The 23,231-nt window shown below is 35.7% G+C and overlaps 1 pseudogene across 1 annotated transcript in view; it reads right to left on the reverse strand.

Annotated features, from left to right (window-relative positions):
* Positions 1-23,229, reverse strand: part of LOC309621160 (protein tyrosine phosphatase type IVA 1 pseudogene) — a 39,429-nt pseudogene extending 16,200 nt beyond the window's left edge. The window contains exons 1-2 of the transcript XR_014249873.1: positions 20,649-23,229; positions 1-19,760 (exon numbers count right to left, since the gene is read on the reverse strand). The exon at positions 1-19,760 is cut by the window's left edge and continues 16,200 nt beyond it. The product of XR_014249873.1 is annotated as a protein tyrosine phosphatase type IVA 1 pseudogene (transcript). The remainder of the gene's footprint in view (positions 19,761-20,648) is intronic.
* Between the last annotated feature and the right edge of the window lie 2 nt (positions 23,230-23,231).

A 23,231-nucleotide genomic window follows, 5' to 3' on the forward strand; every position in this document is an offset into this window, starting at 1 on the left:
GAAAGGGAGATGCTCCTTGATTATTGGTCCAAAATTCCCCTAACTATTCTGGATTACAATAGCTTTTTAAAGTCACTTCCACAGTTGTGAAGATGTATTATGCTCAGATCAAATACTTGAGACAACAATTTAATGTTTGTTTAATCCTATGTGTCAGAAGAATGACAACTGGAAGTTATAGAACACAATGAAAAAATACTCCATGCATATATACCACCACAACCAAAGAAAAAAAATCACATCACGTCAATTTTCACACACTGAGGCAATGGAACCATAACTGGCTCTACCTTACAAGAAAAAAAAATTATTCTTGCCTCATGTTGAGAGAAGAGGTATGAGAGCTCTGACTGCTGGTGGAACCATCTCTAGCCACAACAAATGAGCAAGTAAGCAAAGGCCTGGAAAAACATCCTATTATTAAAATCACTGTAGTCTTCTGAAAAGTTTTTGATTGATAGATACACTGTTTGCTTTAAAATATATTTTTAAATCATATAACTTGCTAATGCCACATGATATAATAGTTTCTATAGAAACACTGCATATACTATTGACTAGATAAAGGCATTATGGAATGTTGTTCAGCTATACTATTTTACACTCCATTGCCTTGATACACCTACCTAACTTTTATCATCTGAAAAATCCTCAGTCACATTTTAATATTTTTCATTTAATGTTACCACATATAATGAAGGGATGAGTATACCCTTGAAAAAAGAAAAAAGGGGCGGCGGGAAGGGGACACTTAAAGCCATTTGCTTGCACACTGCTTAGGACTTAGCTAGGATATTTATTACAGGTAAGAAATGATGCCCACATATTTTATAAACTTCTGGAACATATGTTCTCCAAGATTTCTTTTAAGCTGTCTCCCAAGTTTTCTTTATGATCTCTGGAGAGCAAAAACAACCAAAAATATCAGTTGATATTAATTATAACTTTTATTGAAAGACTTTAGCCATATATTTTGATCATAAAAGAAAAATCATGCATTTCACTAAAGAAGAATTTGGCCAAAGGGGCAAAAAATTCTAGTTGTTTAACTCTGAGATTTTTAGCTTGATTTAGCTTTATCTACACATGTGTATGTGTATATCTATAGCTACATGTCTTTTGTATCATTAAATTGACCATTATTTTCTCTATCGATACAGATGTGAGAGTATATTTTCTAGTCTATTAGCAAATAGCATACAGTAAGCTACAGCAATCCCCCACTAGGTGATAAACAGTGTATATCATACAGACAGTATATAAATATGAAAAATAAATAGAACGTAATTTCCTGTCATTTTCATAAATTCAATCTCCTATCATTATACGTGATTAAAAATTGTATAAACACTTGATTGCACCATGCTCTCTCTTTCTTCTTATTCTTCAAATAGGTGATTTTTCTCTACCTTGAACACTATCCTCCTGATATTTCAGGTTCAGTGTCCATGTCATTTTCCTCTGAAAAGACTTTTCTGTCCCCTCCAGATCAAGTTGAGTGTCCTTGTTAGGTATTCCTGGAATATCCATACTTCTCTGCCATAGCATTTCTCAAATGTTGATTTTTTAAAATTTTTTCTCTTCTGCCACAAAACTTTTTCTCTGTTAGGGTAGTAGTTGAACTTATCTTACTCATCATTATAATTTCTAACCCTACAAGAATGTAAGAATGCCTGGCACATAATGTATTTCAAATAAAATGTTTTTGGTTGAAAGAGTACTAAAATCAGTCTCTAGAAGAATATCTAGAACAAAAGAAATATTTGTTTAATATGCATTATTATCTTTTGAAGAACTCCCACCTCCCACTATAACCACAATTTCACTTATGAAGTGGTAAATCAAAGGCTTTACCAGAGATTCTCATTCATAAGTCATCAATATGGATCAAAAATGGAAGAAGCTATATGGAATTAGATTTTATAATGGAAGACACTTCATAAATCTAAACTTGATACTAACCAAGGCCCATTTCTTGCAAATAGGAAATGTATAGAAGCATCCTGGAGAAACAGGAGTGAAATTCTCACCCAGTAGGATGGTATAAGATACCCTTATTGAGGTTCATACAAAGATTTTTGGGATTGTTTTCCTGAGCAGGTTGCAGGATCAGGCTCAGTGACATAATAGGTTATTTTTACCTCTTCTACTTAATGAATTGGATATATCCCAGAGCTGAGATCCATAAGTGAGCTTGTAAGAGGATTGAAGGCTCACTTGAATTGCCAGAAGCTGACCCATTGCCAGCCCACTCTTCAGCCTGGAATGAATGCTTAGACAAGCAACCTTCCAGCTTTAATACATTATACCTTCTGCAAATTATACCTTAGGTGATATATTTCATTCTTCAAAATCCTTATGAACTTTTCAGTCTGAGGTCATGGTGTGTGTTCTTATATGGTCTTGAATGTCAAGTTGTTGAGATTTACATTTTAAATCTCTTTTATAGCCAATTACTTAGGGAAAGTATGAAAGGATTAGTAATATTTCAAAGAAGGATATTTTAATGTGAAAATAGGACATCAATTCTTAACTGTTTATAAAATTTCAATTTTAAATATTAATTAAGTTATACATATTTATGGATAGATATTTAGCAGCTATAAATTACTGTAATTATTTAACACATGAAAAATACTTTTTATCAGGCATAACCAATGTGTTTTACTTTGTGCAACTGGCTCACACAATACATATTTATTAAGTATCTACTACGTTACAGTAACTTTTTATGGATTTCAACCTTAAATTCACTTTCTCGTTCTGAAATTTCAATTAGTTCTGTCTGATCAAGGACTCTAGCAATAAAATGAATTCTTAATTTTAAATTAAGCATATTACGATTCTTAATTTGAGTCTTTGTCACTCTGGGTATACTCAATACAGTTCAAAAGAACCTTAAAAATCTTGTAAAGTCATCAGCTATGTAATGATACAGCTCAGTAAAGACAAGTAACATATAGAATGACTGGAAACACATAAATAATAATTGTACTGCAGTTTGATTCCATATATGATTTCCCCTCTATAAAATTGGCTTACACTAATCTATACCAGAATCTAAAACTGAGAATAAAGGAAAACTCTCTGGTGTCCTGACACAATATGTCAAAACTATTATTTCGAAATAAGTTACAGCTGAAACTTAATCCTGAAGAACAGGTGCCCATATAACACACTAACAAAAATAAAGCTGGTTAATTAAATCACAAATGATTGAATTTGCGACGGATTCAATATCATTTATCCAAGTCCTTAGAGAAAGAACTGCTTCACACTGTCTGTTGTGGACATCCACTGAAATATCATGGTTTCCTAATTTTACACTATTTCACATACTAGAATAACTCTGTATGGAGGCTTCTGAAAGGGATTCCAGTCTTCTGATTATGACATGATTCCAAAATTAAACCAAACTAATTAATCATGTGTAATTTTAAAAGTATATATTTGTATACTATTGTCATGGGCTAATTTTAACAGAAATAGAGATAGTTTCCTATTCCTTATTAGTTTTTTTTGTTTTCATCCATAGAGGGCTGCACAACCCAAAACTCCAGAACACTATCTGGAACCTGAGAAGTCAAATAACTTACTTTTATAAACCAGCCTCTATCCCCTTACCCCAACCCCACCCCTGGTGTTCATTGATTAGATTAAAGTTAATCTTTCTATTACATAAATAGTTCCCTTGCTGAAGCTGCTGTATAATCTTCATTTTCATTAACAATGACTGTTCATCATTATAAAGATTTCATTGCCAGAACCTGTGGGATTAATACTAGCACGTACTTGAAGAGCTCACTATTTTTATCATTGGTTATACTGGCAAATAGCAGCCAATTCTTTTCATGTTAGTCCCTTATTAGCTATAACTATTTCCTTAGATAACTGTGAAAACCATTTTTACATTGATTATTAAATTTTACTCCTTAAACTGCGATGGATTAAGAGCAGGACAAAACAATTCCACCAGCTCTTAGAATAGGAAGCCTGGTGATATATTTCTTAATTATTAGGTTATTTTATTTTTCCTAGCTCTTCTGTAAGAATATCCAAAGCAAAATGACTTAGGGAATTGTTCCAATTATTAGTGGGCTCAGTATTTTATTGGCTGAATTTGACTAGGGAATGGAAAGTAAATCAAAGTTAATATTTCAATATATTTGTATTTCCCTGGCATTACAAAATGGGTGTACAATTTTTAGGGCTGTAGCACAAAAGTCTTCAATAGCAAATCCAAATTTAAAAAAAATAATAAGGCTGGAATGAATAAGGGATAAGAAAGAGCATAAACAGAGTCTCACGTTTTCTCATTTCTTTAGTATCCAAAATATATCTCTCCGAGGGCTGTTACAAGGTAATGGAGAATATTGTCAAAGCCATGCTATAGAAAAGGCTGACAGTGAAGCAATACCTCAAGAAAAATGAGGTTAAACCCAGCCCCTTTAAGATGAGATGGGAGAATGAGAAGAGAGAATGTCCTCTGCTTACAGAAAAGTATTATTTCTCACAATAGTGGAGACCGTTCCAACTATTTCTGTTTCCTGGAAGGGTTTGTGTAAATTGGTTTTATTTTTTCCTCAAATGCTTGTTATAATCCTCCAATGAAGCAAATTGGGATCAAAGTTCTCTCGTGAAAACATTTTAAAAATTGATTCGGGAGTTCCCTGGTGGCCTAGTGATTAGGATTCCAGGCTTTCAAGCCATGGCCCAGGTTCAGTCTCTGGTTGGGAACTGAGAGCCCACAAGCCATGCAATGAAAACCAAAACCAAAAAAAAAAGGAAGAAAAAAACAGAATAAAAAATAAAAATTGATTTGATTTATTTAATAGTTATATAACTATTCAGCCAGTTTAGATTTTTTTAAATAATTTGCCAATTTCTTCTAAATTTTCCAGTTTATTGGTATAGTTTGTCTCCCCCAAATTCATATTTTGAAACCTGGCCCCCAATGTGATGATATTAGGAGGTGGAGCCCTTGAAAGATTAGGTAATGAGGAAGGAGTCCTCATAAATGGGATTAGTGCCCACATAAGAAGCAGCCAGAGAGCTCCCTCACCCCTGTCCCCCTTCCGCCACGTGAGGACAGAGCAAAAAGATAGTCATTTATTAATCAGGAAGCAAGACCTCACCAGACTGAATCTCCCAGCACCATGACCTTAGACTTCCCAATCTCCAGAACTGGAAGAAATAAATTTCTGATCTTTATAAGCTACTCAGTCTATGGTATTGTTACAGCAGCCCAAATGGACTAAGAGTTGTTCATAGTATCATTCCATTATCTCTTTTGATGTCTACTGAATTTATAAAGATGCTCCCATCTTTATGTTTTATAGTTATGCTGTTTTATTTCTTCACTTTTCTGATGAGCTCTCTGAGATAGTCAACCAATTTTCATTTAACTGATTATCTACTGTGGCATATTACTTCCTTTCTTCTATTTTTGGGTTTAGTGTTCTTGGCAATGTTGTATTTTCATTATAATTTCATTATCATCTTCATTATCAGTATAATTCATTATCATTGAAATGCTATCTAATATCCATTGTAATTTTGGTTTTGACCTACGGGTAATTTTAAATTGAATTTATTTCAAACATAGTGGGAATTATTTACTTGTGTATATTGATTTCTAAGACAGTTATATACTGTTAAACAAAAAACAAAACCTATGTTTTCATTTCTTTGAGATTCGCTTCATAATCCAATATATGGCCACCTTTTATAAGTTTTCAATGCATGCTTGAAAAGACTGTGTTCTGCGATTCTTTCTAAAATGAACAAGTAAATGAAAGAAAACCTAATTTAAAAAATGGACAAAAGACTTGAAAAGTCACTTCACAAAGAGGCCCCAAAAGTCAATAAGTGTATAAAGTTTCTAAACATCATTATTCTTTGGGAAAATACAAATCGAAATCATAGTGGGATATTTCTAAACACCCAAACACCTATCTGAATGCTTAAAATTTTCATATATATATATATATATACACACACACACATATATGTATGGCCATGTATTGTCAAGAATATGGGGGATTTTGACTGTATCATTCCATTGCCTTCAAGTCTCCATTGATTCTGTTAAAATACACATTTTCTGCTAATCAATGCTCCTTTCTATGTATCTATCCTACTTGGACTTTGTAGGAATTTCTTATCAATTTTTAATATTGTCTGCCATTCTCTCTTCAAATATTTCTTTCAGTCTAATATTCATTTTTATACTTCTGGAACTCCAATTAAACTAATGTTAGAAGTTCTTAGTGTATTCTATTTATCTTACCCTTACCCCCTCTCTGTTTGTTTTTGTTTTTGTCTCTCCAAGGTTCTCCTAGTTTTGTTTGATTTTAGGATTTTTATTTGGTTCATTTTAAAATCTGCTCTGTTACTTTTATGTGGTTTGTAGTTCTTTGCCAGAGAATAGAATCCACTCTATTTTTAAACAGATTACTTACACAGTATTAAATATATTACTGAATAATTGGCCAGGCTGAAAAATGTAAAATAGTTGAACCTCAAATCCATGAACAGAAATGGACCATCAAGGAGGTTTCTGAACCTGTCAAGATCAGACATCCAGAATTAGGAAGCTGCCTGTCAACTAAGAAATCTGTAACTCCAGATGTCAGATGTCTGCCAGTTCTCAAATCACATTGCTTCTGCCATAATCTGAAAACCACTGCTACAGCTGCTGGTTCTAGAACTCTACTGTCTCTGCTATAATTCAAACCAGCAGTTCTTAACCACTGTGTTCTCAACATCTCTTTACACTCAAAATTACAAAATATCTATGAGGTATTTTGTTTATATGGGTTTTCCCTATTATTATTGATATAAAAATTAAAACTGAGAAATTATATATTTATTTACTTAATAAAAACATAAACAATAAACATATGTTAACATAAGTAAAATTTGTTTACTAAAAGTAACTATATTTTCCAATAAAGATGTCAAGATCACTCAATGGGGAAAGCATAGCCTTTTCAACAAATGTTGCTGGGAAAACTGGCTAGCAAGTTACACCCTTATGTCAAAGAACGTACAAAACTTAATTCAAAATAAATCAGTGACCTATATGTAAAAGTCAAAACTATAACACTCAAAGAAGAAAACATTTGGGTAAATCTTTGTAACCTTGGGTTTGGCAATGGGTTTTTAAATATGATAACAAAAGCAGAATGATCCAAACAAAAAAAAATAGATAGGGCTTCCCTGGTGGCACAATGGTTGAGAATCTGCCTGCCAATGCAGAGGACACGGGTTCGAGCCCTGGTCTGGGAAGATCCCACATGCCGTGGAGCAACTAGGCCCGTGAGCCACAACTACTGAGCCTGCGCGTCTGGAGCCTGTGCCCCGCAACAAGAGAGGCCGCGACAGTGAAAGGCCCGCATACTGTGATGAAGAGCGGCCCCCGCTTGCCACAACTAGAGAAAGCCCTCGCATAGAAACGAAGACCCAACACAGCCAAAAAAATAAAATAAATAAATAAGTAAAGAAGTCAGGAGCTCTTTAAAAAAAAAAAAAAGCAAACTTCAGCAAAAGAAAAAAAAAAAGATAAATTAGACCTCATAAAAATTAAAAACATCAAAGGACATTATAAAGAGCATGAAGAGACAAACTACAGAATGGAAGAAGATATTTGGATATCATATATTGGATAAGGGATTTGTACCTAAAATATAAGCTGCCATTTGTGACAACATGGATAAACCTACATCTCTTGGATTTCTGGAACCAATTTCAACATATGTTCTGGTAGGCTTCCCCACACCAATTCAATTCACGCTATGTACATGGAGATAGCATCAGATTCCACATATAAAGGGCTTAATCCTACAAGACTGCCCCACCCACCCACATACATTTCTGGGCATACATTTCAGTGGCAAGCCCAGGTTGCTACCTGTACTTCTGACAGAATGGCTATATATCAGAGGGTCCCAGGACCCCCTTCTTCCTTGGGTTTGATTAATTTGCTAGAGCTACCCACAGAACTCAGGAAACATTTTACTTGCTAGATCACCAGTATATTATAAAAGGATATAACTCAGGAACAGCCATACAGAAGAGATGCATAAGACAAGGTATGCGGGAATGGCTCTGATCTTCCATGCTCTCTCCAAGCCTGCCACTCTCCCCTAATCTCCACGCAGCTCTCCAAACCCTGTCCCTTTGGGGGTTTTTATGAAGGCTTCATTACATAGGCATGATTGATTCAATTACTGACCATTGGCAATTGAATTCAATCTCCATCCTTTCTCCTCTCCCCTCCCCCGAGGCCTGGAGGTGGGACTGGAAGTTCCAACCCTCTAATCACAAGGTTGGCTTCCCTGGCAACCAGCCCCCATCCTTAGGCGCTTTCCAATAGTCACCTCATCAACACAACAAAAGACACCTCTACTGTTCTCTTCACTTAGGGAAACTCCAAGGGTTTTAGAAGCTCTGTACCAGAAAAGAGGATGAAGGTCAAATATATATCTCTTATTAGAAATCACAGTATCACACTAGAGGACCTTATGCTAAGTGAAATAAGCCAGACACAGAAAGACAAATACTGTATGATCTCACTTATATGTGGAATCTAAAAAACTCAAACTAATAGAAGCAGAGAGTAGAATGGTGGTTGTTAAGGGCTGGGGGTGGGGGAATGCGGAGGTGTATGTTGGCAAAGTTGGCACAAACTTCCAGGTAATAAGGTGAATATGTGCTGGGGATCTAATGTACAGCATGGTGATTATAGTTAATAATACCGTATTGTATAGTTAAAACTTGCTGAAAGAGTAAATCATGTGTTCTCATGGCAAAACAAAACAGAAAAAGATAACTGCGAGGTGATGAATGTGTTAATTAACTTGATTTTGGTAATCACTTCACAATATATATGTATACTAAGTCAACACTTTTTACACTTTAAAAAATAATATACAATCTAAATATGCACAAGTTTTATTTGTGACTCATACCTCAATAAGGCTGGAAATAATGAAAATAAAGATGATTTCTCACTCAAAAAATAAAGTATAAGTAAAATTTTTAAAAATTCTTAAGACTCAATAATAAAGAGACAAATAACCCAAATCAAAAATGGGCAAGAATGTGAATAGACACTTCTCCAAAGAAGATATACAAATGGCCAGTAAACATATGGAAAGATGCTCAATATCATTAGTCCTCAGAAAATGCAAATCAAAACACCAATGTGATACTTCACACCCAGTAGGATGATAATCAAAAAGTCAGATAATAACAAGGATTGGTGAGGATACAGAGAAACTGAAGTCCTCATTCACTGCTCATGGTAATGTAAAATGGTGCAGTCACTTTGGAAAACAGTCTGGCAGTTCCTCCAAAAGTTAAACAGTTACCATTTGACCCAGCAATTTCACTCCTAACTTTCGAATGAAAAGAAATGAAAATATATGTCCACATAAAAACTTGCACATTATTGTTTATAGCATCATTCTTCATAATAGCTGAAAGCTAAAAACCCAATATTTGTCAACTGATGAATAAGCAAAGAAAAAGTGGTATATTCAAACAATGGAATAGTATTTGGCTATAAAAAGGAATGAAGTACTGATACATCCCACAACATGGATAAACTCTGAAAACATTTTGGCTAAGTGAAAAAATCCAGTTGCAAGATATACTATACTATAATTCCATTTACATGAAAAATCCAAAATAGGCAAATAGAGGTAGAAGTAGAATGGTGATTGCTTAAGGCTAGGGGACTAACAGGTGATAGCTAAATACTACGGGCTTTCCTTTTGAGGTGATGAAAATGTTCTAAAATGTACTGTGATGGTTGTACAATTCTGTGATTATACTAAAAAACCACTGAATTGTACACATTAAATGGGTGAGTTGTTTGATGTGTGAATTATATTTCTATAAAGCTATCAGAAAAAAATAATCCTGGAAAAAAACCCCTGAGAGCCTAAAAGGAGAGATATGCATCAACTTCATTAAATTGAATTTAATATGATGGCTTCTCAGGGCTTTACGTTAATTTGCTCTTTGATTAGTAAGTACATTGTGATGCTTAACCCAAAAGGCAAGTAAGCATTCACTACAGATATAGAGAGACTGACTTGTCTTTTATAGACAGGTCCATCTCAATTTATGCAAAACTCAGACTATAAAGCATTAGTTTCACAGTGATGGTGCTTACATGTTTTCCTTCTGTTTAAGTATTTGGTAGGTGCAATAACAGGCAATTGATATTTCACTGTACAACCATTATCTTTGCTCATTTAATCATTGTGACCATGCTTTCAATAAAGCAAGCTGTAAAAGATACCAGTAAATTTGTTAATTTTCCATATGACTTAGTGTCTATAAACTGATAGTTCTACAAAAATTTCATTTAATTTTTCCTCAAGAAGAACTGCAATTGTAGACTATACTAATATGGAGAGGCATTAACATATTCATATTTGGCACTCAATAAAACCAAGATCAATTTAGTAAGCACCAACATGGAAACAAATAGGCTCTTTATAGCTGTTAATAAAGAAAGATAATTGCTGGTTTTGATCACAGCATTTAAATTTGCCAAAGAAGTAGTAGGACAGCTTATGTTCCTCAAGGTGATGCTTTCGGTGAGGCATGTTCAAGCTCTTCAGCTCATGTATTATAAACAGGCAATCCTTTGTGTAGCTAAAAAAACAAAACAAAAATTGAATTTGTCTTTGTGTTACAGCACATTATATACATATAAAGCACTGGAATAAAACTGTCTATCTGTCTAAATATAGACCACCGTGATGTTATGACTTGGCAAAAATGTTTTAAGGGAATGAAGAATGTGTGTGTGTGTGTGTGTGTGTGTGTCAGAGAGAGAGAGAGAGAGAGAGAGAGAGAGAGAGAGAAAGAGAGACAGAGAGAGAGAGGGAGACAGAGAGAATTATCTGCTCCAGACTTTCTGATATTTGCAAATAATCTTAAACATAATAGAGTTGTATCAAGATAAAATAATAGCTAATGACTCAATCAGAAGAGTATACAAATTTCTGAAGATAAAATTGAAGAGATTAAATTTGATTTTTATTTTAATTCAATATAATTATTTTCTAAAATACTAACATTTCAGAAAAAGAATACATAACTCCAAGATCCATCATCTTTCTTCTTGTATTCTTAATAGCAAAGCTCATGTGATATACTTCTATAGTTACATGGGTACTACTGTTGTAAAGAAGTAAAAGGAAATATTTTAAATTAGAGAGTATTTTTATTATAGATCTAAATAAGTATATGCTCTATAACTGTGATTCTATTTGGAGGGTTAGATAGCATGGAGAAAAGGGAGGATCATAAAATTTTTCAAAACTTAAAATACATTTGTAATTCTTCAAATAACAGATTTATCATCATAGATTCAACATTTAAACCATTGTTACATCTTTGTGTCTTACAAAGTAGCCTCTGATTGGAGCAAACTTACAATTTTGATAGATCTACCAAAAGAGAGAACACTTTAATGAAAAGTAGTTTGAAAGTACTTGCTTTCGGGACTTCCCTGGTGGCGAAGTGGTTAAGAATCCGCCTGCCGATGCAGGGGACACGGGTTCGAGCTCTGGTCCAGGAAGATCCCACATGCCGCGGAGCAACTAAGCCCGTGCGCCACAACTGGTGAGCCTGCACTCTAGAGCTCATGAGCCGCAACTACGGAGCCCACGTGCCACAACTACTGAAGCCCACGCGCCTAGAGCCTGTGCTCTGCAACAAGAGAAGCCACCGCAATGAGAAGCACACTCACTGCAACGAGGAGTGGCCCCCTCTCACCGCAGCTGGAGGGAGCCCACGCGCAGCAACGAAGACCCGACAAAGCCAAAAATAAATAAATAAATGAATAATTTAAAAAAAAAAAAGAGTACTTGCTTCCAACTTCCTAAGTAACACAAGCTCAAACTCAAACTAATACACACAAACACTGAGCCAAATATGTGGAAAAAATACGTTTTTTTATATGTATATATATTTCTGGACGTGGAGATGTGTCTAGTTTTAGCTATTTGTATATTTTTTGGTTTTTTTGTAATTCAGAAAGACATATTACGTGTCCTTGAAATTTGATTTAAATATAACCTTTCAATGAAATATTTTGGAAGAATAATATAGATGATACAGGTTGACACAATTCTGGAAAGTTGCATACTGTATTTTATATTCAGAAGGAAACATGAATTTAGCATATCAGAGAAAGACCAAACAATTTTAGTGCCTACATGAACCCAAGATACTTAAGGAAAAGAGAAAATAACTGAATTAAAGAAATCTTAAAATGTGTAAAATGCCCAATTAGTGTATGGATAATGTTTAAAGCAAAATTAAATTTGAAATTCTATGCATCATTTTTAAATGAATTATTCATAGTTTGTGTTGTTAAATGAGATTATGATTTTTTTTTTCAATAAGACAGCTAGGTCTATCATAGCAAGAATTTATATACAATAAACTCTTATGACCCACATTTTGGACCAGTTTTTCATTGTGTTGGTGTCAATTTGTAGTCGATGTCAACTCAGATGACAAAAATAGCAGTTATGTATATGTCTATAATTTACCCCCATCAGAATCAACTGGGAAGTATTACTGCTTTACTTTGCTTATTTGCCATCAAAAAGAAAGATATGTTAGCATTTTTCAGAGTTTTGTCACTCATAATATATTAGCTGGAAAAAGTGTCACTTTGGATTTTGGATTCAGGTAAAGAAAGGGTAAGCAGTTCTTTGCAGGAAACTGCCCTCAGCAGGAAGCCCCTTTCCTTGTCATTTTAACAAAGCTAGATTGGTAACTAACTTTTAACCAGGCACCCCCATGCTCTACTCATCTCCACCTGAGCACACCTTTCAAATCTTTTAATCACACAATACCTTGCCTAAAGTGTCGGTTCTTTCCGTAGACCAAAAGAAGTAGGAATGAAGAATAAGTAATTAACCGATGACCAGATCTCTTCCCTAGCTTCCTCTTCCATAATCTCACAAACAAACTGTGTGACCAACTGTGTGAACAAGACAACATCTAGAGGAAGATCCCGAGGAGCCGATAAGCCTGCATGCAGTAGGGGATGACGACGACTCTGACCCTCCTATCTCAATGATTAACCGAGATCACTTCCCTCCCCCCGTTCCTTTAAAACTTTCATGGCCGAGCAGACTCTTCAGAAGTGGCTCTTTGGGGACACTGAGTCCACCATCTCCCCAGATTGCCAGCATTCTGATTAAAGACAACTTTCCCCTCTACCAACGCGTATGAGTTTGATTTCGTAAGCAGTGAGCAGCAGGACCCAATTCAATCGGTAACAAAAGGAGGGAAAAGATTTGGAAAACAAAATTTCTCACGAGGAACTAGTGTGTTTAGTTCTATTGAATTATACGTAGGTAGGTTAAATATCACAGTGTATCCTAAATTTGAGTAAGGAAAGAAATACTGAAACCATGCCCCATAGAGTTAACAGAAGCTGATGACTGACAGGAGTTCTTGAGCTTGTCTTATAGAACAGCAGCTAAGGGAACAGCTTGTTAAAAACCCCTCTGCTTGTAGCCTGCCTTCACTGAAGAAGCTTGCTTTAGTTATTTTATTTTCCCTTCTTTTTCCCCTCTTTAATTACATACCTTCCCAGCTTCATGGTAGCCCAGCTGTTTTACAGGAACTTGAAGTTAGCTCTTGTCCAGTGCAAGCCAGCTAAAGCAGGTAGGAAACCGACTCTGAAACTGTGTTTGCGCAGGTGTGGGATGATGGCCTGTTGACGTCAGAGGGCCGGAAACTCCTCCCTCAGATCATGCTAAGAGACCCCATTTTGAATCTGCAGAAGCGTGTAACCCAGATGCACCTGAGCAGAAAACCAATTTCCTCACCTTTTCCCCTACCTCCAATCACCTTTCCCCACGCTGAAGATCACCCTGCTTATCCCATAAATATTCCAACGCCCTCCCCTTCCGGGAGGCAGATCTGAGACTTGTTTTCCATCTCCTTGCTTGGCTGCCTTGTGAATAAACTCTTGGCCGCAAACCTCGGCATCTCAGCGTTTGACTTGCTGTGCCTTGGGCAAACGGACCTGGTTCAGTAACAATACATCAGTTTTTAGACACCACAGTTTGTAAAGCTCCCATCTTTGGCTTTGGTCCTAATATTAAAACTAAACAAAGACTTGCTGACCGTAGTATGGATCACAAAATATGAAATTCTTCAATCTAGGATTTTACACTGGATTATGTTCAACTATGTTTATAACAATTACAGGTGATTGCTTTAGAGTGTCTAAATTCATTTATTTCAATGAAGCTGATTACTCTGTATTAGGCACTGTGTGAAGTGCTTACATACAATGAAAACTGAGACATGATCCTTACCCTTTAGGAAACAATTTCAAATATATTCAAATAAATTCAAACTTTGTATTAAAGCATACTAGGTCCTGCGTACATTATATTACAGTAATAATGAGGTTCAATTAATTAATCAAATATTTTGGAGTTTTCAGCTGGTCCATAAATTATTACTTCTGCATGTCACACTTCTAAAAAATAGCTGCTGAAAGGCTAACTGTACTAGATAGCTATTGCCACAATAATGCTGCATAATAAAACATTTCAGTTTTTCAGTGGCTTAGGGTTTGGCTGATCTAGGCTTCGCTTAGCTGGTACCTAGCAGTTCAACTGGACTTAGCTACAGGTAATATATCAAGCTTAAGTCTGCTCTATGTGTATCATTCTGCAACCCCAACTAAAGGAGCAATGGATAGCTAGGGCACTTTTTTCTCATGGAGATGGCAGAGGTGTCGAGGGCCAAGCCAACCTGTGATGAAATATTTCAAGCCCTTGCTTACATCACACTAGCTAACATTCCATCGGCCAAAGCAAGACACATGGCCACATACAAGTTCAAAAAGCAGGGAAATGCAGTTCAGCAACCATAAGGCCCTGGCAACAGGGTGGAAGAATACTTATATTGAGAGTGGGGAATGAGACCAGTAATTCAATCCAGCACACCATCCCTCCTTGGTATTGTCCTTTTCTGTAAAAGTTGTCTGACCGCTCTTTCCCAGGAGCAGCGATGGCTAAGTTTCACCTTTGTGCTCCTGAAGTTGTTTATCCTTACCAACTATCACTGCACTTGCAGTTTTCAAGAAGTTGTATTAATGATTTATAAGATTGTTACCTTGTGAAGGCCATTAGAGTATCCTATCCTCCCTTGGAGTTCCGGTGCATTTCTCTTGGCCTAGAGTTTAGAAAGTATTCAATGCCCAATATTTCAACTAGTAAAATGAGATTTTTTTTTTTTATTTTACAAAAACAACTCATGTATTTATTCCTTGAAAGGTGTGTCATTAATTTCCCTACTAATATTTGTAGCCACATCATTTGGAACTGCTTTAAAGAAAAGTATGATGAATTTTGACATTTATCTGAAACAAAATATGCGTAATACTAATTTAATTATTACTCTTCTCCTGACTACAATTAATTAATTAATTAATGTTAACCAACTTCCAATTTGAATAATAGTTGCTAAATAACTTCTAATAGGTATGGAACAAAACTTTACAGGGTTTCCAGAATATTATAAGACTTACAGCTACAATTAGAAAGTATTTTAACCTTTTAAAAATATTTACTGAATTTAAAAAACATTTGGAAAAATTTTACTGGAAATACAGCCCCCCCGCCCTAACCTGCCCATTCTTTTCTCAGGCCCTCTCTGTTACGTTGCACCCCAAACTGCAAATTTCAAATTGGCTATAATTCTTCTTTGTCTGGAAACTACGTGCTTCTGTGCAACACAGACTGAACTATCAACAAGAGTTTTGTGTGTGTTTGATTTTTCAAAATGGAAGTTTTTATAACAGCACAAACATTGAGTTTATAGAAACAAATTCAAAATTACCTAAGACTTTGCACAAATCCAGCAAAATTAATGGTTGTACAAACCCTACTATATATCAGTTTGCATATGGAAGATATCACGTGAGCAGGTGTTCACATAGGCCCTACCTTCAATGTTTGAAATGACTTAAGGAATAAACCTCCTAAGGACTACATGACACTAAAAGTATACAAGTATCGTGCTGGGTATTTTGGCACCTCACTACTCTAAATTTCTTGTATATTGATAAGATACAATTGATACAAATAAAAAAACACATTTTAGATACTGGAGAGCTAGAATCTTTTACTAAGTGTCAAAATAACAGGAAAGAGAGAGAAGGCTCTAATTCTGGTAAGCCTGTGGCCTGCTACAACTGCTTTTCAATGTTCCTATGCAAGCTTCATTGGACTTAGTATTTACCAAGTCTCCATTAACGGCTGAAATATATGAGGTTCCATCTCAAGTTTCTTTTCCAAGGCCATAGCATCAGGCGGCGCTCTTTCACTGGTTGAAACAACTGTATCTGGTGTTTCTGAAGTGCAAGCACATCATAGGAAGATACTTTTCCAAATACAAAAGTTGCTTGCTGTTAAAAGCTCCACATTGCTTTTGTCTTATGCATTGCACTGCATCTTCATACTTCATTCCCCCTTCAATTAAAGCTAGGGCAACCAGCACTGAAGCTCTCCCAAGACCTGCAGCACAGTGGACCACAATACAACAACCAGGATCAGAAATTTCTTTTTTACAAGTTTTAACCACTTATCAACGATCTGACTGGATGGTGGTGCACCATCATCAAAAGGCCAGTCCAGAACCTGGATGCCTTCATTCTCCAAAACGGCAGTGTTACATGTTGCTTCACACACTCTTACTGTGGTGGTAACTCTGTTCTTCTTAAGTTCCTGTAAGAATTTGCTTAAGGAGGCATTGCTTGGGCTGTGCACCATCAGAAATCTCATATTGGGACGTCCCTGGCGGTCCAGTGGTTAAGACTTCACCTTCCAGGGCAGGGGATGCAGGTTCGACCCCTGGTCAGGGAGCTAAGATCCCACATGCCTCTCGGCCAAAAAACCAAAACATAAGACAGAAGCAATCTTGTAACAAACTCAATAAAGACTTTAGAAATGGTCCACATCAAAAAAAATCTTTAAAAAAAAAAAAAGAAATCTCATATTCCTGTTCGCAATCTCTACAGGAGCAGGGCGGTTCACCCCAGTCATGTGGAAGTAATTAAAATTAAAAAATACAGAAAAGATGTAAAAGAACTGGAGACTACTTCAAAATACTCCAGTTTAAATTTTCAGTGAGTTGAATATGAAGTTAGGAGTAATAGGAAATGAAATCAACCTTCAAACAAAACGAAAATTATCAATGTTTCAGTACAGTAATACTGAAAATCAGGGCACTTAGCTTTGCCCCACTCAGGTCAGAACTCTTGCAAAATGGTCTCCTATTCAGTTCAGCTCTTCAATGTCCAGGTTATTCATTTTTATGGGAACCTCTCAGGTAGTAACAACCTTCTAGAATTCACTGGTATGCACAGAGGTTGGACTGGGCCTGTCAGTAATTCCTACTGCCTCTTGGACAGTCCATAAATGTGTGACCAAGGACCGAGAGATATGTTCACTGATTGACGAATGTGGCCTAGTCAGACAGCCGGTCCCCAGGCAGAAATGACAGTGCCCCGTGCACAGCTCCGGGAAAAGCACATCACTGACGGGGATCTACTGCCACCAGGGTCCAAAATTTGCCTTAGGTGGCCTGTATCGCCAGCCCTCCCTTGTTTCTCTGCCGGAAGGACAAAGGGAGAATACAGACAACCAGCCGACAGGGAATCCCGGCCAAGTGCAGACAAGGAGGAACGGGGCAGGGGTAAAGCAAAGGCTGGAGCGTCATAAAGGGGAAGCAAACACCCATGCGCAAAAGCTATTTATTTCTATGGCAATGTTTCATAAATTAGTCTACAGGTCCTCCCACGCAACACTTCTAATGCACAGATCACATTTCATATTAGACGACCATTAAATGTCAGCTCCCTTTCTTTACATAAACAACAAACAAAAGGTGATATTAGAGGTGGCCCTGAATTAACATGCCAATTTAACATCATTTAACAGGAGAATAATTGGTTGTGATACTGATTATTTCTTTGGCGCAGCTGTTAGGTGGCACTGTGCTCCAGGCTGACTCAGAAATCATTCACAGATTTTCCCTCCCATTTACTACAAAACGGATGTGTTTGATATCCAGCCTCTACAGTCACTTCAAATCAATTTCCCCACATACCAGCATGATCTGCTTTCTAAGACTTAAAAAGTATTAAAAAGAAAGAAAAAATTAAAGAATGAAAGTAAGTCAACTAGTCTAAGGGGGATCTAAACCTCTCTGATCTCAATGGACTTCAAATTCATAAGGTCTTTACTTCTGTCCAAGGTTGAGGAGGAAGTTAAAGTGAGACTGGGAAAGGGATTGTGGACTAAGAACAACTCTGCCTCCCTCTAACCTGCAGTGGGGGCTGAGACAAAAGGATGCAAATGACCACTGTATTTTCCAAAACATTCAAAGGTCCAAAGTGACTCTTTTCACTATCTAAGTCATCGGTGGTGAGGAGGAAATTAGTGTAGAAAAAGAGATTGTAGAAAGGGAGTATACGATGTATGCATGTGTAAAATGATAACTTATCATACTCATCTTCTCTGGGTGGATATGAAAAATAAAGTATGTCTATATGGCTGTAGTCATATTCTTTATTCAAGCACACAGTGAGGAAACAGGGAGTGTATAATTCAAAACCACACTATATTTGCCATACCCCACTATGATTAACTTCTGTAACTCACTGGGTCACTGGAAAGTTGCATGACTTATATGCCTAGGTACAGCTATATGCACATATACATATATATACGTACGGACACACAAACATACATTACTTTCATCACACTATGTGTATCATAAATGAATTCTGCATCTGCAAACATATACTACATATTTCCTTCTCTGAGAGGACATATCCAGGTTAGTAATAATGAAAAGTAGACTACCTAAGAAGCCATTTGTCATATTTACTTTTATCTTCTCTATAAACATATTCCTTTTCCCTTTCCATACATTTAAAGTAAAAATCTAGAAAACAAAACCTTATTTTCAAGATTCGCATTTTGGTAATATATTTTCTAAAATATGTCCGCCGTCACAGCACATGCATCTCCCCAACTCCTGACTAAAACTCCATGAAAGGAGAGGAAATATATGCATTTGAAAATAATATATTTATAACATAAATAATATATTTATAAATAATATATTTATAACATAAAAAATTAAAATGTGTCATTAATGGATATGTATTAAGGAAGACCAGGAGGTATTTCTGCATTAATTCAATACACATTTATTAAGGGTCTCCTAAATACTGGTAAAATCTAGACTTAGTCCATAAGAAGCTTGTTATCTACAGGAGAAATACACATATATAAACTAACTTTAAAAAAATTAAAGACTTTATACTATAATAAGAACAAACTGAGTTCAGGAAAGGGTGTGAATAAATCTGCCTGGCATATGAAGCAGGATGCTAGAACAAGACCTCTCAGACTCAGTGACATTTTTGCTCATCCATACATTGATCTTTCACCATTTTAACCACAATATGTCTCTACAATAGCTGTATACTACGTACATTTTTACGAGGGTAAAATGCCCACCAAAAAAAAATTGGCAGCAATCAATGGAACCGCGAGGTAAGATTAGTAAAGAATGAAACATCATGCAAGTTGGATTGAAATATAACCAGGAAAAAATGGGAAAAATAATTACCTTAATAACTGCTCTTTGATGCCTCAGGAAAAGAAAAGAAATCCGGAAGACTTCTGAAATAAAATATAACATGCTATATATAAAGTTTCATCAGACAACTCACTTAATGCTGAATAAAATGATCAACTACTCCTAAAAAAATTCTAACACCTGTTCAAGGAGTTCTTAAAGAGGGAAAGTTGGATTATTTATCTAAGATATACTAAATATGAGAAATATTATAAGATATAGTATACTTGGCAAAGATAACTAAACCCAAGAGAAATTATATTTTTGAACTTTTGAGTTATTTTGATATTTTATTTTAGTTTTGGTTCAAAAGAAATAAAAGGTTATACTGCCTTACCAAATAAAGAGTTAAGAAAATCATAAGGCTGAATTAATAGTTATTTTCCATTCTGCTACGTATCTAGAATATTTTATAAATTGCTAGATATTTTAGACATCAGAAAATGATAATTTTTCACATAAATTATTAAGTCCTAACCTAATTTATCATCAAGGTTTTTTTACTTGTAAAACATGTTACTAAGTAAACAGTATTCATTAGATGTGACCTAAAATTTTTATTCTCAATTCCTCTCTTTAAACTTACCATTTGGGCTTCCCTGGTGGCGCAGTGGTTGAGAATCTGCCTGCCAATGCAGGACACACGGGTTCGAGCCCTGGTCTGGGAAGATCCCACATGCCACAGAGCAACTAGGCCCGTGAGCCACAACTACTGAGCCTGCGCGTCTGGAGCCTGTGCTCCGCAACAAGAGAGGCCGCGACAGTGAGAGGCCCGCGCACCGCGATGAAGAGTGGCCCCCGCTTGCCACAACTAGAGAAAGCCCTCGCACAGAAACGAAGACCCAACACAGCCAAACATAAATAAATAAATAAACAAAGTAAACAATGCGTTTAAAAAAAAAATACATTTATTAAAAAAAAAAAAAACTTACCATTTAGAGAGTTTATCTGTAACAAATGCCTTGTGTGGCCAGAAACTTTCAAAGCTGAAATTAAAAAAAACAGTTGTATGGAAAGGGAAACAATGACAAGAAAGTTTAAAAGGTGTTGATTTAATCATTTAGACCACCTTAGATATAATTTTTAAAAAATAATACAAAATCCTAAAGTGCTTTTTTGATACTTCATTTTCTTGTCATTTTACTAGATCATTTTTTAATGAGGAAGGAATTTCAATAAAATAGGAGAGAAGAAAGTGGCGGGGAGGGGTGAGCAAAATAATCACGGGGGAATAGGGAAAGAGAAAGGACAGAAAGAGCATTCAGAAAGATTTGGAGAAATTCCCTTTTTCCCTTTTTACCTAAATCCTTAAGGGTAGTTGAAGGGAAGCAGGAAGGGCAAACTCATTGCCAAATAGCACCCTCTGTTAAAACAACAGAATTTAATGTTCTCTAGGTTTGTGATGTAAATGGATTCCATTCCTGCCACTACGGTTAAGCACAACAGCACAATAGATGGTCTGTTAACCTGATTGTTGCATTAATGCTGGGATGGAATATGCATCCATGCAATGAAGAATGCAAAAAGAATGAATTTCTAGAGCAGGACCACTATTAATACCCACACAAAAAAATCTGCTCATTCTCTGAGAGGCAAAAACAATTATAATGCCTGGCATTCATTTGAATTTAATGAGAGTAGAGTTAGTTCAAACCTTTCCTGGGGACACATGCTAGGAGTATCTTAGGTCCAGGCATATACATTTAGACCATTACAATATGACTTTAAAAAGCATTACATACTACTTAGAGTTATTAATAAAATAATATATACTTCCCTCCAATACAAGCGTATCTACATGGGTCAAAAAACAAAGAAAAATTGTGAGTTAAGACATCTTTATGCTTTTTTTCTTTATATCACAGTTTCAAAGCCTGCATAAAATTTAGAATCCTGAAATGCATAATACTTCATGCTTTTTTAGGAATATGAAAACTTATGCCTATTTTTAAACAAATATTAAAGTATAATTCTCACTGAACATACTGTACATATTCAAAGTGAATAGTTCCCCAAAAGTTTCCTCATGGCCCTTTATGAGCTATCCTTTAACCCTCAACACCAGCCTCCCATGCATCTTGTAGGCAACCTTTTTATGCTATTATACATTTGTTTGAATTTCTTGAAATTTTATTTAAATAGGATCAGGCAGTATATATTTTTTTCTTGTCAGGCTTCTTTCATTCAGAATAATTGTTTTTTAAGATTCACCCATGTTTTAGCGTGTATTACGGGTTGAAATTTGTCCCCCCAAAAGATATCTTGCAGTCCTAACACCCAGTACCACAGAATCTGACTCTATCTGGGAATAGAGTCATTGCAGATGTAATTATTTAAGTCGAAATGAGGTCATACTGGAGTAGGGTGGACCCTTATTCCACTATGACTAGTGTCCTCATAAGAAGAGAAGAGACACAGAGACACTCACATGCAAGAGGAACATGTCATGTGATGATAGAGGCAGAGATTGAAGTGCTACAGCTGCAAGGTGGCGCCAAATCCACATCCAACTGGTGCCCTTTGAAAAAGGGAAAATGTGGACACAGCCACAGACATTCACAGAGAGAAGTCTATGTGCAGATACACACAGGAAGAAAGCCACGTAATGACAGATGATGAATGATGCATCTCCAAGTCAAGGAACATCAAAGATTGCCTGGAAATCACCAGAAGCTGAGAAGAGGCAAGGAAAGATTCTCTCCTACAGGTTTCGGAGGGTACATGGCGCTGCCAACACTTTGATTTCAGACTTTTAGTATCCAGAACTGTGAGACAATAAATTTTTGTTTTTTTAAGATACACAGTTTGTGGTATTGTTACAGAAACACTAAGAAACGAATACAGTATGTATCAGAATATCATTCTATTTTGTGACTATTCACAATTTGTTTATCCCTTCACCTGTTGAGGACATTTGGATTTTTTCCAGTTATAGGTTCAGTGGTATAACTAAATCATAGAGTACATTCAACTTTAATTTGACTAAATACTGACAAGTTGATTTGCAACAGTCAATACAACCCAATATCAGGACCCAGGGGTTCCTATTATCCACATCTACACCAATACTCACAATGTGCAATTTTTTTCTTCCTTGCCAATGTAAAGTGATATGTTCTTGTTATTGTAATTTCTTTTTTTTATTACAAATGAGTTTGATTATCTTTTCATATATTCATTCACCTGTTGGGTACCCTCTTTGCTGAATTGTCTGTTTATATCCTCTGTTTATGTTTTATCAGTGTTAGATGTTGAAATATCTTTTGTCTGTTAGATTTTTTTATGGGTGTCCCTCATTGGGAAAAAAAAAAACCAAACTTTATTTTGATGTAATCAAATCAATCCTTTTCTGGGCCTCATGACTGATGCTTTTTGAGCCTTATTCAAACTTAGTTGACAAATATATTCTTCTAAATTGTTCTATACTAACCTTATAATTTTGTGTTTCATATGTAGCTTTTTAAACCATCTGGAACTCATCTTTTTATATTTACTAAAGCAGGGATCAGGTTTTA

This window comes from Balaenoptera borealis, assembly GCF_965194805.1.
Source record: "Balaenoptera borealis genome assembly, chromosome: X".
NCBI lineage: Eukaryota > Metazoa > Chordata > Mammalia > Artiodactyla > Balaenopteridae > Balaenoptera > Balaenoptera borealis.